Source organism: Silene latifolia, chromosome 5 (genome assembly GCF_048544455.1).
Source record: "Silene latifolia isolate original U9 population chromosome 5, ASM4854445v1, whole genome shotgun sequence".
NCBI lineage: Eukaryota > Viridiplantae > Streptophyta > Magnoliopsida > Caryophyllales > Caryophyllaceae > Silene > Silene latifolia.
The window spans coordinates 40282248-40299743 of NC_133530.1; the positions used below are offsets into that span (position 1 = coordinate 40282248).

General features: G+C 40.1%; 1 non-coding gene across 1 annotated transcript; it reads left to right on the plus strand.

Moving 5' to 3' along the window:
• The first annotated feature begins 14357 nt into the window (after window positions 1-14357).
• LOC141658037 (small nucleolar RNA R71) lies at window positions 14358-14464 on the plus strand. The gene has a single exon (XR_012548948.1). It is a non-coding gene; the product is annotated as a small nucleolar RNA R71 (small nucleolar RNA).
• The last annotated feature ends 3032 nt before the right edge of the window (window positions 14465-17496 follow it).

The window sequence follows — 17496 nt, forward strand, 5'->3', positions numbered from 1 at the left end:
CACACCGTCCCCTTGTTGAATGTGTTTTGGGCTAAAGATAATTATTAGAGTAATTTTATCGACCAAGAGTTCTAAAAGTAGAATCGATTAAAACGTTAATCCACCGAGTTATATCGACGAAGGTTTCATCGGCCACACCGTGCCTAAGTCGATATGAATTTGGATCTTGGAATCATTTCATATAGTTGGGTAGAGGTCACTATATAAATGCTCATATCTTGCTAATTAATTTACAAGTATGATTTAAAAAGACAAATGTTAATATTTCCTTTTACTCCGTACTTGTAGTGCATTACAATGAATCCACCGATGCTACCGCACCGATAACTATTGAGTCATACCATAATGTTTTTGACGACGTTTGCTCCAAAAATGATTTCGACACAACTAGAGAAATTCATTTTGGGATAGGTTCGGATGGAAACCTTAACTTCATCACTTCTTCTAAACCACCCACTACTATCAGATCTCGTATGAGCACGTCTCAGAAGACTACTCACACAATCTGTAGGATCTTTGTCTCGGGAAGATAAAGATGCCAAACCTAGTGGGAGCTCAAGCAATCAAGCTCTTGATTCAAAGGGCAAAAGGTTCAAAAAGAAGGGAAGGAAAATCAAAAACTTCAAGCAAGTTAATGATGAGTGACATTATTGCTATGGCATGGGACATTGGCTTAGGAATTGTCCCGTATATTTGCGAAAATATAAGGAAGGAGTTATCACTCCAAAAGGTAAAATTCCTAAGGAAATTTATGTTATTGATATAAATTATACTTCCACTACGACATGGGTACTGGATACCGGTTGTGGTTCTCACCTTTGTAATCATTTACAGGGTTTAAGAGATGTGGAAAGGCTTAGCAAGGGAGATGTGGATCTTCGCCTTGGAAATGGAGCTCAAGTAGCGGCCGAATCCAAAGGAACTTATGTTCTAGCTCTGCCTAATGGATTTGAGTTGTATTTGCATAATTGTTATTATGTGCCTACACTCTCTAAAAACATTATCTCAATCGCCATGCTGGACATGGACGGTTTTTGTTTTGTCATTAAGAACAATCGTTGTACTATATCGAGGAACGACTTGGTTATAGGCCAAGCTTCCTCTATAAATGGCATTTACATTTTAGAGACCTCAAATCCGACTAATGATATTTATAACATTCAGTCAAAGAAACTCAAATCAAGTGACCCAAGTGAAGCGTTCATTTGGCATTGTCGATTAGGTCACATAAACGAGAATCGCATCAAAAGATTAATTTCGAGTAATGTGATTACACCATTTGATTATCAATCATATGGTACATGCGAATATTGCCCTCGGGCAAAATGACTCGTAATCCTTTTAGTGGTAAGGGACACGAGCTAGTGAACTATTGGGACTCATACACACCGATGTATGTGGACCAATGAGTATCACGTCGTGGCAATTATGACTACTTTATAACCTTCACCGATGACTTGAGTAGATATGGGTATATCTATTTAATGAAGCATAAGAGTGAAGCGTTTGAGAAATTTAAAGAATTTCAAAACGAAGTAGAGAACCAATTGAACAAAAGGATTAAGGCACTACGGTCCGACCGTGGTGGAGAATACCTTAGCCTTGAATTTTATTCACACTTGAAAAGTCGTGGTATTATATCACAACTCACTCCACCCGGAACACCACAACTCAATGGTGTTTCCGAAAGGAGAAATCGAACCTTACTTGTTATGGTTCGATCAATGATGAGTCAAACCGAGTTACCGAATTCGTTTTGGGGATTTGCGATTCAAACCGCAATTAGATCTTTGAACAATAGTCCCACTAAATCCACCGAAAAGACTCCATATGAGATGTGGACGGAAAAGGTTCCCAATATATCCTATATGAGGATTTGGGGATGTGATGCTTATGCAAAGCTAAGAATGACAACAAGCTTGCCCCAAGATCCGTAAAATGCATCTTTGTAGGTTACCCTTTGACCTCTCGAGGTTACTACTTCTACAAACCTCAAGAAAACAAAGTGTTTGTGTCTTGCGAGGCTGTCTTCTTAGAAAGTCAATTCATTTCTAAGAGACAGAGTGGGAGAGATTTTGAACTTGACGAAGTTCAAGAGCCACAAACCGATATAGAGACGCAAGAAGATGTTCCTTCGTCGTCTAACACGGTTGTCTCTCCTCCACTAAGAAGAACGAGTCGTGTTATACGCCATCCCGATCGATATGTGGGACTTATCGAAGAAGATGGAACGCTCGATGTGTTGCTTTTAGAAAGTGACGAGCCCGCCACTTACAAAGCCGCAATCTCTAGTCCTAATTCTTCCTTATGGCTAGGAGCCATGAAATCCGAAATGGATTCTATGCTAGAAAACCAAGTTTGGGACTTGGTAGATTTGCCTAAAGGGGAAAGACCCCTTCAATGCAAATGGATATTCAAAGTCAAGAATGGCATAGAAGGACATGACGATGTCTACAAAGCTAGGCTAGTGGCAAAAGGATTTACCCAAGTCCAAGGTCTCCATTATGATGAGACCTTCGCCCCCGTAGCCATGCTAAGATCCATACGGATTTTGTTAGCGATTGCCGCATTTCATGATTATGAAATATGGCAAATGGATGTCAAAACCGCTTTTATAAATGGGCATTTAGAAGAGGAGGTGTACATGATACAACCCGAAGGTTTTGTCGATTCTAAAAATCCTAACAAGGTGTGCAAGCTTAAGAGATCCATTTATGGTCTTAAGCAAGCATCAAGAAGTTGGAATCATCGATTTAATCATGTGATAAAAGAGAATGGTTTCACTCGAAGTGTTGAGGAACCATGTTTATACATGAAATTCAGTGGGAGCAATGTTGTGTTCCTAATCTTGTATGTAGATGACATACTACTCATTGGAAATGATATTCCAATGTTGTCTTCAGTTAAGAAGTGGTTAGGTAACCACTTCCAAATGAAGGATTTAGAGAGGCACAACGCATATTAGGTATCCGGATCCATAGAGATAGATCCAAGAGGATATTGGCACTAAGTCAAGAGTCTTATGTTGATAAGATCCTTCGACGATTCAGCATGGAAAATTCCAAAAGGGGTTTGGTACCTATGGTAACCGGGACGATATTGAGCAAGACTCAATCTCCCTCCAAACCCCATGATGTTGAACGCATGAATGAGATCCCTTATGCTTCCGCCGTAGGATCTATCATGTATGCCATGATATGCACACGTCCTGATGTCTCGTATGCTTTGAGTATGACGAGTAGATATCAAGGAAATCCAGGTGAGAGTCACTGGATTGCCGTCAAAAACATCCTTAAGTACTTGAGAAGAACTAAGGACTCTATCCTAGTGTTTGGAGGAGACACTGAGTTACGTGTTACTGGATACACGGACTCAAGTTTTCAAACAGATAGAGATGACATGAAATCACAAGCTGGTTTCGTTTTCATGCTCAATGGTGGTGCCGTAAGCTGGAGAAGCTTCAAGGAAGCTGTAACCGCGGATTCTACAACGGAGGCTGAGTACATTGCAAAGATCGGAGGTCGCTAAGGAAGTCGTATGGATCGTGCAATTCATGGAAGGTCTAAAAGTAGTACCTACCGCCAATGATCCGATCACTCTCTATTGTGATAATAGTGGGACAATCTTCCAGGCTAAAGAGCCAAAGTCTAGCAATAAATCTAGACACGTACTTAGAAAATTTCATGTAATAAGAGATTTCATAGAAAGAAAGGAAATTGCGATTTGTAAGGTTGGGACGGATGACAACATATCCGATCCGCTCACCAAGCCTTTATCGCAGGCTAAACATGATGGACATATGACGTCCATGGGACTTAAACGTGTACCAAGTCTATGTTAGATTTTTAAATGAAATAGAAGTGTTGTTCATGTTCATAATCACATTTGTCTTTTATCTTAATTATACTTTGTTACATCCAAATGGGTTGTAGTGACAATTGAACCCCGTTAAAGTGAACACGGATTAACATAGTATTTGCCCATAGTCACTTGTATGAGGTGACGTCTCGAAGTGACTAGAGTGTGATGCGATTGATGGCAAGTTCAAGTGCCATGAGGTCATGTGAGATGACTAGTCGATCACATAGGCAGATCGTTAAGAACATTTTGTCGGGCCTTATGACCGCTTATAGAGTTTTGGCAAATTTATATAGCCTGGTCGTGGTAGAGAGCGCTATAGTATTCAAATGAGTCGATTCTTTTGACTAAAGACTATTCTCCTAAGATGGCACAGTTTCAGATTAACTTTGATTTGTGTTACTACGACCTTCGTAAATGGGGTCAAATGGGCATATTTTGGGTTATGATGGTTGTGGCTAGTCAAAGGGAATGAGTGCGATAGGAATTGTCCACCCCTTTGTCTTGGTTATAACAATATCTCAGGGCCACTCGAGGAGTAATGAACTCGAAATGCGTGGCCACGCTCGGAATGTATCCATGGTGGATAAATCCGGTCAATCAGTTATTCTCCAGATCGAGGAAACCACTCTTGATATGATCACTTGCAAGTACGACCTGAAAGACACCTTGCATTGAGTGGGAGATAGTAATAGGACAAGAGAATTGGTGACGCACACTTGTCGAGGACAAGTGGGAGATTGTTGGGAAATGTGTCCTCAACAATAGTGCGATCATATGATTTAAATATCATTATTAAATCTCATTTTAAAGAATACATTTGGGAAGTATTTTTTCGTCAATGGTCCACACATATCGGTAATGATTGGCCGACTAGAGTTTGACATTATCGTCGTGCGACGGTGGTGATCGTTGATCCCCTAGGTCATACCTATAGGGCAACACTCTTAATTGATTATTTAATTAATCGTATAATGTTACGAGTTAATTAAATTACTTGAAAATTGACGGACGATTTTGGAAGTAAAATTTACGTATCGCATTGGAATTTGATTAAATGAGATACTGATCGAGTAATCGAATGTATCTTTACTCAGATGAAATTATTGTTTAAGGAAACAATTGAAATTGAATGAATAAATTATAAATACAAGTTGTTGTGATTTATAATTGGTAAAATGTTTTGGTACAAGTAATTATGAATTACTAAGTCAATTTTTGTATATGACGTATTTTTATTAATACGTTGATTTTTAATATGTTAAAAATACATAACAATTTTATGTGACATGTGACATGTAACATATTGACAAATTGACAAAAATAATATGGAATCCATATTATCATATAAACCAAACATAGAAGAGAATAAACTCTTCCTCTTCCTCTTTATTTGCACGGTCCAAAGGGAGGTGAAGGGGTGTGCTTTTCTCTTACTTTTGCCTAATGTTTGCCTATAAATATACATGCTATCATTCATTCAATAATATGCTGAAAATAAGAAGTTTTAGTAAGCAAAAACTCTTCCTCTTTCTCTCCTCCAAAACCGTGCCATATAGAGCATAAGGAGACCATATTTTTGGTTCAATTTTCTCACAAAATTAATATTATCTAGTCTTCATAATATTGGTTTTAATTAAGAGAAAGCTTTGGGTATAAAGCCTTGGGAGAGATCCTACACTTGGGTCTTTGTTCTTCCATTAAGGATAGCTCAAGAACAAAACAGAAGGAGAACTCTTTTGTGCCCATATATACCGAATATCAATGTAAGAACATGATTTCTCCTCTATTTTATCTTTTGTTTGCATGCATAAGATCATTAGTTAATTTTATGACAAATTAATTTAAGCATATATGAGTATGTTGTTAAGGATATAGAACCACCTTTCCTTCACTCACATGGCAACATAGGACACCCCTTCCTCAAACATGACTTTAAATTCATCGCTGCAATCATCTTTACCTTTGGTTTTGTAACATGATCGAGTCCATTTCGTTTCACAAATTAAGCATATGTGGTCGTTGGTCAATGGTCGATACAAAACACAATTTATACTTCACAAACAACTCTACAATTAGTAAAGAGGCAAGTAAAGGTCGGATCCCAAGGGACGGGTATTGAAATGAGAATTCTATTGTAACTAGTAGTGTCTAAGGGGTGTCACAAATTGGGTTGATGTAGAAGGTTACTAAACTAAAATAGCAATGAAAATAAACTAGCAAGATGAATAAAATAAGGGGTGTAAACAATTGATTAAAGGCACTAGGGTGTCATGGGTTCATAGGGGAATCATGGGATATGATCATACAAACATGTTCTCAAATTATAAGCAAGCAATTATTGTTGTGATGGATTGAGTTGGGTTATATCTTACAATCCTAGGAAAGTTTGGGTCCCGGCTTAGAATCGATTAGATTGTACAACACCTACAAGTCGACTTAATCTTTCCTACTCAACACATGCATGGTCTAACAAGACTCGAGTTGGGTTATGTCTTACAAGTCAAGTTGAAAGGATAGAAGATGATAGTAAATGCAAGGATTCATAGGCTTAGCATTTCATCAAATATAACATGTGCATGTATTAAGATCAAAACAAGCAAGCAAATAAGATATGAAAGCATATTAATTTAAGCATGAATCATTCCCCATGTTGGTTTCCCTAATCACCCATTAAACCCTAGCTAAGAGACTACTCACTCATTATCATATTGATCATGCTAGAAAGGTTGTCAATCATACTAACATAATGAAACATGATGAATAAATGAAAGTAATTAGCAATAATTAAAAAGGGATTAAGAGATTATACTCCTAATGATTCCAATAATGAAGCAAGAATAATAGAAGTACTTGAATCCTAGATTGAGAGGTTGTCAATCTCCCAATAATAACCCAAATAATCTTCAATTACCCAAAATAAAGTAAGAACAAGAGAGATATTAAAGAACTAAAACTTGGATTAAAACTTGATTAATATTTGATTACAATATTGAAGAGAGATTTGATTGATATTAACTACACTAATTATTGATAAGAAGAACATGCTCCTCTAATTAGACTAATGGGGTATTTATAGTGAAAATTAGGGAGGATGCATTAGGGTTAACTAAGGGCTAAACTAGTAATTACACTTTTAAGTTGAGCAAGGAGACTCCGGTATTCTCCGAGAGAAGGGCTTCTCTAATCGTAGCTTGAAGAATGAAAACGTGCTGTACTGAAATCCGTGCGGATGGGAGTCGGGACGGCCGGATCTGGGCTGGAGAATCCGAGCGGATCCTTGGGCAAGACGCTCGGATTGGCGAGGGGGAATCCGAGCGGATTCCTTTGAGGGACGCTCGGATTGGGCTTGGGTGGACGGACGGATTGTGTACAATCCGTTCGGATTGTCTGGCAAAGATCTTTTCTTCTTCTTTTCTTCCCTTTTCTTCATGAATTCCTTGGGGATTTCCTTGGGGACTCAAGGATCCTTTTCTCAACATTGCTCTTCTACTATGCTATGTACAAAGGCCTTCTAGTCTTGTCTCTCCTTGATGCTTGGTCATTGAATATGATCAATTTAGCCTTGTTTTGCCATGAAAATGCAAGATTCTTACTCCTTTCCTACCAAGGGATCAAAATCTCAAAGAATATGCAAAACAAAGAACTAAAGATAAGAAATGACCCAAATAGGTACTAAAAAGCATGGAAACAATGGTAATTCGGGGGCTAAATATGCGCCAATTATGGTCACATCAAATATCCCCAAACCGAACCTTTGCTCGTCCCGAGTAAAGAGGTGACAAAGACTAGGACCAATACTAACCTAACCTAATAATAATAGCCGATATGAGACAATTAGCGGGTCTCACTCCGCCCCTTCAACTCACAACAAGACAACCATGAGGTAGGATGCCTTCTTGCAAGGCAAGGTGGGTCTTGCCAAAATGGCGACACATCCAAACATTAAGCACAAAAACACATAATGGATGCATCTACAAAAAGAATAGCCACTTTCCTCATCTAAGTGGCGGAAATTATCTACAAGGGAAGCAATTCAAGGGTACACAATCCTTCATAGATGCAATTTGTTCAAACTACTAAGCCTAGAAGGATACCAATAAATCACCTCCAAAATGTGTCAAGCTAGGGTACCTTTGTCCTCAATCGTTAAATGCTTTTGTCAAGAGTAGACTCCCTATGGTGTTAGAAACACTGGAGGATCGCGGAATTCCCCCTCTTGCCTAGACAAGAAGAAGGGTCGTCCCCTCTCTACCATGCACAAAAATGGATATGATGGATAAAGGGATCGATAGATATTTGAGTTTCACTTTGGGAGTTTGCTTTTATTTTTGTTTTCCCCCCAATTTCATTGGCATTTGACATTTGAGAACACTTTCTTTGCCATTTCTTTTGATTTTTGGCATTTCAATACTTGACAACTTTTTGAATTTCTTTTTGAACATTTTCAAAGTCACCCCAATTAGTAACGAGGGTGCCTTGTATTTGAAGCTTTAGGAGTCTATTTTTGCTCCTCTTTTCTTTTGATGCATTTTTGCAAACTTTCTTTCATTTTTCATTTCATTGAATTCAAATTGATTTCTTTTTGTGCCCATTCCCTTTGATGACAAAAATGTATGGTAGAACATGGATGAATGATAGAAGTATGCATGGTTTCAAGGGTCACCTTGGAATAAACGGATGAATGCCAAGGAGTTATCACACCACAAGGTACTCTTGAATAGGTAAACAGAAAATAAGTTAGCACCATGGTCACACCACAGGTACTCTTGACTAGGCCTTAAACCATGGGTCAAAGGATACTAGCATGACACATCCTAGGGTGTTTTACAAGTATTCTAACAAGCAAAGTCTTAAGAATAAAAAGCATCTACTAGGGCCTATATACACTTGTCAAGCTTCCCAAATAGACGGTTTCGCAAAATTTTTCTAACATGCAACTACATGCCATGATGCAACTAACATATAAACATCCTAATGCAAATGATTCTACCAACTAATATGACATATAAACTAAATGCAAGTCCTAAGTTCACATTGTTTTTACCGCATCAATCAAAATAAAGCCACATAGTCATTAACATAAAGAGGAAAAAGGAGATTGGAAAGATCATACCATGCGGTCTTCAATATCCTCATGTCTCGGATGTGGCGTAGTCAATCAAAGTGAACAAGGATAAACAAACACAACATATACAAGACAATATATACAAAGGAAATGAACTTGTTTTTGGTTTTTCAATTTTTCAAATTTTTATGATTTTTGAAATTTTTCAATTTTTATGGTTTTTGAATAAAAGTTAAGTGTTAGAATTCCCATCCCCACACTAATATGGGCATTGTCCTCAATGGCCAAAATGATGGAAATTATGCAAAAATGATGCATGATTTCTATACTAAATGCAATTCTACACTAAGCTATACTACATGATGCATGGTTTTTGTTATGACGGAGAGGATAATTTAGATTACCTCCCGTTGTGTATGCATTAACTTCCCCAAACCGAATAAGACACTATTGCTAATGTCAAAGCATGGGGGAGTTCATGCACACACTATGCTATGCATGAAACTAGATTGTCATTTTGGATTTTCAAAAATGGGAACAATAAAGAACACCTCGAAGGAACCGAGGTGTGAGTCCTTTGATGTTGCTAGGACTAAACCAACAATGATCAAAATGAAATAAAATACAAAGAGATATAGACAAACCATGGGAGTGTAGGAGTCTCCAAGGCTAGTCTTCCATCATGCTATTATCATCACCACTTCCCTCATGAGAAGCGGTCACATTGCCACTTTCCTTGGCACTTTCTTCATCACTTTCTCCATCATCTTGCTCATCATTATCTTCACCATCTCTTTCTTCATCTCCACTTGCTTCTTCCTCAATATTATCATCAATTTCTTCACCATTTCCAACAACCTCATTGTCTTCCACCACGTCCCTTGATGCACCCGGAAATAAGGCTTCTCTATCCGCCCAACTAGGCAAAGGACAAGATGGATCAAGGAGTCCTTGCCTAGCTAGATGTAGGAGGGGAGGATATTGAGCCAAATATGCATTCTTCCGATCTTCATAAGCTTGCTTGTGCATGGCTTGCATAAGAAGAGTGACATAGTCTTTTCCAATTTCAACTCCTTGCGGTTTGAACTCTTCATACACAAAGGGGTAAGGTGGTATAACAATGGAAGAGGAGGGATTTTCATGATCACCCTTTTGTTGTTGAATGATGTACTCGGCTTCTTCGGATAGGGGAAGTAAATAGTTGGTCCGGTGGACACTAAGACGACAAATCTTTGCGGGTAAAGTGAATGATCGAGCCTCACTAGTAAGCCACCCATACTTGGTATCAAGGGGATTGTGAGCAACCCACTTAAACTTGTTAATCAAGATGGACATATCAATAAGATGGCCACCATCCTTAGCCTTGTACTTGCTATCCTTATTGAAATTAGGATCAAAGTGCTTGGCTAGGACCGTGACAAGGCCGCCATTAACAATAACGGTTTGACCCTTCTTCCCACTATCTACATGGAGCCATCTATCAACCAATAGCCTCAAAGAATTGTAAGGCTTGGTGTGAATTCTTCCAATATTCAAAGTTGATTCAAGGAGAATAAAATCGAGTCCCGTGAAATGATTGGTGTCTTTCCTAGCAATTATGGTATTTCCCACAACTTTGTGCCATATTCTTATGCCCGGATGATGGACCAAAAGAGCACGACAAGCATGAAAATCTTCGAATTTCTTCCCGGAGATTGCCTCCCAAAGAGGCTCGGGATCATACTTCCCATATTGCTTATAAAATTTATGTTCATCGCTAAGACCCAAAATTTCACCCAATTCCGGAAAGGTAATGCGTCTACTAGTGTTAGCTAGACGAAACTCAATATTTTCCCTATTCTCAACTTTTGTCACTTTTAAAGAACTTAAGAATTCCAAGACAAGGGAGGGGTATGTTACTTCCTTCATTTCAAACAATTTCTTCAAACCCATGGCATTGAAAAAGACTCTTGTTTGCTCAAGAACACCCAACTTCTCTAAGGCATCTTGACATATGAATTTGGTGGATTGGATTTGTTTCATAGCAAACTTGACAAATTTATTTCTATGGGTATCGGAAATGAATGTTACCTCCGGAAAATGCAAGAGTTGATCGATTATCGGAGTAGAAGGTGATGCTTCCATATGAATTTGTTGTTGTTGTTGCACTACCAAGTTTGGTGTTGATACCACCATTGCCAAAGCTTTCTTTGCTTGTAGAGCTTTTTGCCTTTGAGAGAGAGCCTTTGCTTTTGGTGCCTTTGTTGCCCTTGTTGCTCCCTTTGTTCTTGCCATTTGATGAACTAACCAAGTAAAGAGTCAAAAATCTTCAATTTGTAGAATGCCCAAATCGATTTGAAGGTGAAAGGCCTTGCCTTTATAAAAACAAAAATCGATTCAAAGGTTGAAGAATTTGTTCTTGGTTTTGATTGTTAATGAAGATGGAGTGATTGATTTGTTGTTTGAAAGATGGTTTGATTTGATTTTGGTGGGTTTTGTTGAGGGTTTTTGTTTTTGAGATGGAGAGGATGAGGGTTTTGATGTTATGGGTAGTGTTTATGAATGAATGAATGAATGAGTGAAGGTGGGGTGGGTATTTAAAGAACTCGACAATTTTAGGACGCAGGGACAATCCGTGCGGATTTGGGCGCAATCCGTGCGGATTCTACTGCCTTCAAAATTTTCAAAATCCGTCTAGAGACGGGCGGATCTCGGGAATCCGCTCGGATTCTTCCGAGATGGGACGGGCGGATTTCGTGCAGACGGACGGATTTCAGTCCGCAGATTTTTCTTTGTTTTTCTTGACTTTGAGACGGGCGTCTTTTTCAAAAGACGGACGGATTCTGTGAGACGGGCGTCTTTCCATAAATCCGCTCGGATTCTTTGTGATCAAGAAAATTTGTAATTTCAAAGACAGCCCAAGACGGGCGTCTTCGGCAGACGCCGGATTTGCCGCAGACGGCGATTCTCGTGAATCCGCTCGGATTGGTCCCTGTGTACACGGATTCGATTCCATCCGTGCACCAACGCATTCCCTTATCATTCTTTCTTTCTTTCTTTCAAATCTTGTGTTCTTCATTGTGGGGGCACTACTAAGGCATGAATAGCCTAGGCAATTTCCATCCCCACACTAAGGTAAAGCACTACACATCAATTAAAATCATTAGTCCCTCCCTCACTTCTCTCTTACATGACAATTATTTTGATCAAAGTAAATAAAATCCAAAAATGACAAAAATGCAATACAAAAATTGAAATGTAAGTTAGGGAGTTAGAAATATTTACAAGTGGTGGTTTAGGGAGGACTCCACCAAACTCTCATTCTTGATGAGATGTCAAGGGGGCATGTTCAAGGTGTTGTTGATGTTGCTCAACACCTTGAAGAAGTAATCAAAAGCTTGTTCATTGTTATGGTAGAGGTCCTCAATAGACCGTGGCCCTTGTTGTTGATCATGATCGATGGCATGCCCAATGTAGGGATTAAAGATCCCTTCAAATTCGTCGTCCGAAAGACCACAAACTTCATTGAGTTGATCATTGAAAATCTCTTGCTTAGATGGAGACAACTCTCCCAATTTCTTCTCTTGGCCAATGAGGCCATTATCTTCTTCCTTGGTTGATTTTGATGAGCTTTGCAAGCTCTCCTTGTCACAATTCACTTGCTCTTTGAATGGAGCATCTTCAACTTTCTTCCTCCATTGGAGTTCCGATTTCTTCCTTTCATCTTTCCGGCTATAATGATCAATCATGAAACATGGCTCATGCAATCGAGGAGCTCTCATGGTTTTGTCAAGATTAAAAGTTATGCTTTCATCTCCCACTTCTAGAGTGAGCTCTCCATGTTTCACATCAATCACCGCACCCACGGTGTGTAGGAAAGGTCTTCCTAAGATGATTGGAATGTTGGAATCTTCCTCCATATCAACAATGACAAAGTCCACCGGGATGAAAACTTCCCACCCGCACGGGGACATCTTCCCATATCCCCAATGGTGTCTTCGTCGATCTATCGGCCATTTGAAGAGTGATATTGGTGCATTTAAGCTCTCCCATTCCCAACCTTTTACTTACCGAGTACGGCATGACACTCACACTAGCCCCTAGATCACATAAGGCTTTGTTGATTGTTGTGTCGCCAATGGTACACGGTATTGAGAAGCTTCCCGGATCCTTTAACTTTGGAGGTGAACTCCCTTGAAGTATTGCACTACTCACCTTAGTGAAGGCGATAGTCTCAAGTTTCCGGATCGACTTCTTCTTTGTGAGGATATCTTTCATGTACTTTGCATAGGCCGGAACGTGATTGATTAATTCCGTGAAAGGAATTGAGACTTCTAAGTTCTTCACAATCTCCATGAACTTCCCAAGTTGATCATCAAATTTAGGCTTGGCTTGACGACTTGGAAAAGGAAGTCTAATCACAATGGGCTCCTTTTCTTTGGCTTTGTCTTCATTTTTCTTTGAACTTTCTTCCTTTGATGATTCCCCTTCTTTGGGACTTTGCACCACAACTTCATTCTCACTAGCTCTCACAACTTCATCCTCAACTTGCTTCTTCGGTGCTTCATATCTTGTACCACTTCTTAAGTGAATGGCACTAACCGTTTCATGTCTAGGGGGATTACTTTGAGGTGGTAATTGCCCCTTTTGTCTTTGTGAGCTTGAAGATGCTAGTTGGGTCAATTGTGTTTCCAACATCTTGGTGTGAGCTAGAATGTTGTTGATGGTGGTGTCTTTTGCTTGGCTATCTTTTTGCATTTGGGTGAAAAATTCTTGTTGATTCTTTTGCATTTGGAGGACCGCTTTTTGGACATCAAAACCTTGGTCATTTTGGTGATTGTATGGATTTTGATTTTGGTAACCTTGGTTTTGATTGTAAAAGGGTCTTTGATTTTTATTTCTCATGGGTGGTGGAGTGTATGTTGTTTGAGGGTTTTGAACATTTTGGCTTTTGTATGAGAGATTTGGATGGAACTTGGTGTTTTCATTGTAAAAGTTGGAATAAGGGGTACCACTTTTGTAAGCTTGGAAAGCATTAACTTGTTCGGTTGTTCCCCTACATTCACTTGAGTCATGACCCAAGGTTCCACAATTCTCACATATCCCGCTTGGGATTGATGAGGATGCCGTCATGGCATTGACATGATGCTTTGATGATTTTGAGTTTTCCTCAAGTCTAGCCATAGCTTGTTCAAACTTCAAGTTGATTGTGTCAATGTGAGCACTAAGTTGAGCACCCAATTGAGTAACGGTGTCCACTTCATACTTTCCTCCTCTAGTAGCCTTGCGAGGCCTACTATATTGTGAATTATGGACCGCCATTTCCTCAATCTTGTTCCATGTTTGATTGTCATCAACTTCGGTGAACATTCCATTTGATCCCATATTGAGAATGTTCCTTGAATCTTCATATAAACCATTCCAAAATTGTTGCACTAAAAACCATTCGCTAAGTCCATGGTGAGGACATGAGCGACAAATACCTTTGAACCGTTCCCAAGCTTCATACAAAGATTCTTCATCCCTTTGCTTAAAACCCGTAATTTGAGCTCTTAGCATATTGGTCTTTTCCGGCGGGTAGAATTTTTTGTAGAAAGCTAGAGCTAGCTTCTTCCAAGAATCTATTCCAAGGGTGGCCTTATCAAGGCCCTTCAACCATTGCTTTGCGGTGCCGATTAACGAAAAAGGAAATAAGACCCATCTTATTTGGTCTTGAGTCACGCCCGTTTGAGAGATAGCTTCACAATAATCGCAAAAGGTTTCCATATGAGAATGAGGGTCCTCACTAGGCATTCCCCCGAATTGGCTCCTCTCAACTAGTTGGATGAAGGCGGACTTGGCAATAAAGTTTCCGGTAAGATTGTAACACCCCCATACTCCGAGTGCCTTACCAGGACCACTCAGGTATGAAGACATCACCATCTCGGTTGCCCGAGGTATGATAATCAAATAGACAAAACAGAAACAACATTTATTATAAGTAATTTAATGAATAAGTACAATCCTCGAAACCAAACTGAAAATACAATACATTATTCCAAACTATCTGTTCTCAACTGAAATGTAAATAAATACTAAACTACAGCGGAAGACTCTATCGTCATGTCGTGGCCATCCCAGCTATCCCAGTATCATCTCTATACCTGTTCAATATCTGCTCACCATCCCCGAATGGATCACCGCAGGTTTTACAAAACAACACCGGGGTCAGTACTAATCACACAATCAATATAGATAACAATAATAAGACAAACAGACAAATTGAATCACACACACACATACACCACCAACTCCCATCATCTCAATCGACCGTCCCTTTGGACCACCTACGCGATGGGGGACCGCAGCCGTTCCCACCTAAGCCCCGCTCATCGTACGAGCGATAACCCTGTCCATTAATGTGCACATCCCCTTTCGTGGCGGGTTCCACGAAGGGCGAAACTAGGGCGTGAGATCACTCCCGCAAGTGACCCCACTCAGCCGAGAACGCATCTCGAGAGCCACAGAAACCAATCACAATCACAATCACAATCATCATATCAAACAACTAATTACAGCACCTCACCAATATCCCATTATGGGACTAATACTGAGTAGGAAATCCTACCTGGAAAGCACAACACGCAGACGGTATCTACAGCTGTCTCAAAACGCCTCTTCTACGAATTCTCCTCCTAACATATAACACATAAAGACTACCAATTACTTACTATTCATAAAACCCCCAAATCCTAAATTAGGGTTTGACCAAACCTAGCAAAACATTATATAAATTATATTAAAAGCTTACCCTCGACGCAAGGAATCCAACGACACGAACTACAACACGAATCGACCGTCCGAACTCCGGAATTGTTAAGGATGCGATTAGGAAGATGATCGATCGCTTTCTCTCTTAAACAGGTTTTAGGTTTTGGTAAAAGTGAATTAAAACAACGACGATTATGTTTAAATACCCTAATCGCATAATTTAACAAAACCCGCGAAAAACTCCCCGTAAACCGGACACTCGATCGAGTACCCAAGGTACTCGATCGAGTACCCAGCTACTCGATCGAGTGCCCAACAGGTCAGAAACTATTTTGCTTCGCCACTTACCCTTACTCGACAGAGTAAGGCCTACTCGATAGAGTACCCCCAAGACTATAAATACGGAGTATTACAGTCTTCCCTCCTTAAAAGGAACTTCGTCCCCGAAGTTCAAACCACCACTAAACAAAGGTACTCCCATAGGCCTCCCGACTCGAAGGTCAAACAAAACACGACCTAAAACATGATACTAACCCCAACCTATCCCGACAATCATACCGACACAACATATAAGAGGTGTATATAGAACTCTTGAAAACTCTCGCGATCATCTCCTACCCCTCTAAAAGAAACAAGGTTACGTCCCCGTAACCATACATACCTGATCAAAAAGGAACGGGTAACGCTCTTTCATGATATCCTCTGCCTCCCATGTAGCTTCCTCAGTCTCGTGGTTAGACCAAAGGATCTTAAGCAGAACTGTCTCACCACTCCTGGTCTTTCTAACCTTTCGGTCAGGATCCGCTTAGGCACCTCCGGATATGATAAAGACTCATCCAGATTCTAAGCTCTCTCGCCTCCAACACATGTGACGGGTCACTCACATACTTCCGCAGCTGCGATACATGAAACACATTATGCACTCTCTCCAACGCAGCCGGTAAAGCCAAACGATAAGCCACTTCCCCAACTCGCTCTAAGACCTCATAAGGCCCTATAAACTTCTGACTTAGCTTGCCTTTCTTCCCAAACCTCATAACCCCACGCATAGGAGACACTTTCAGAAGAACCTTGTCCCCAACCTGAAACTCTATGTCCCGACGATGTAGATCTGCATAACTCTTCTGTCGATCCCGGGCTGCTCTCATCCGTTCTCGATCATCTTAACTGTTCCACCATCTCATGTACCATCTCTGGTCCTAAAACCACTTTGCCTCAAAGACTATCGTCCCAACAGATCGGACTCCTACATCTCCTCCCATACAAAGCCTCAAACGGTGCCATACCAATACCGGTGTGATAGTCGTTGTTGTAGGAAAACTCTATCAAGTCCAACCCTCGCTCCCGCCTACCACCAAAATCCATCACACAAGCTCGCAACATATCCTCAAGAGTCTTGATTGTTCTCTCTCATCGCCCGTCTCTGCATTTGCGGGTTGAAATGTCGTACTCATCTTCAAAGTCGTTCCCAACGATTCCCGCAACTCCTTCCAAAACCTTGATATAAACCTCGCATCTCTGTCGGACACTATGTCCTTAGGGACTCCATGTAACTTAAGCACGTTCTTTCGATAGGCCATAGCCAATTGTGCCTTAGTCCATGTATCTTTCATTGGAACAAAGTGAGCTGACTTGGTCAGACGATCCACTATCACCCAAATCATGTTGTTACCTTGTTGACTCTTCGGCAAACCCACAATGAAATCCATGGAAATGGATTCCCACTTCCACTCCGGCACCTCCAAAGACTGAACCTTACCTTGTGGTCTTCTCTGTTCCCCTTTAACTCTCTGGCATGTCAAACAACGGGACACAAACTCAGCTGTCTCTTTCTTCATCCA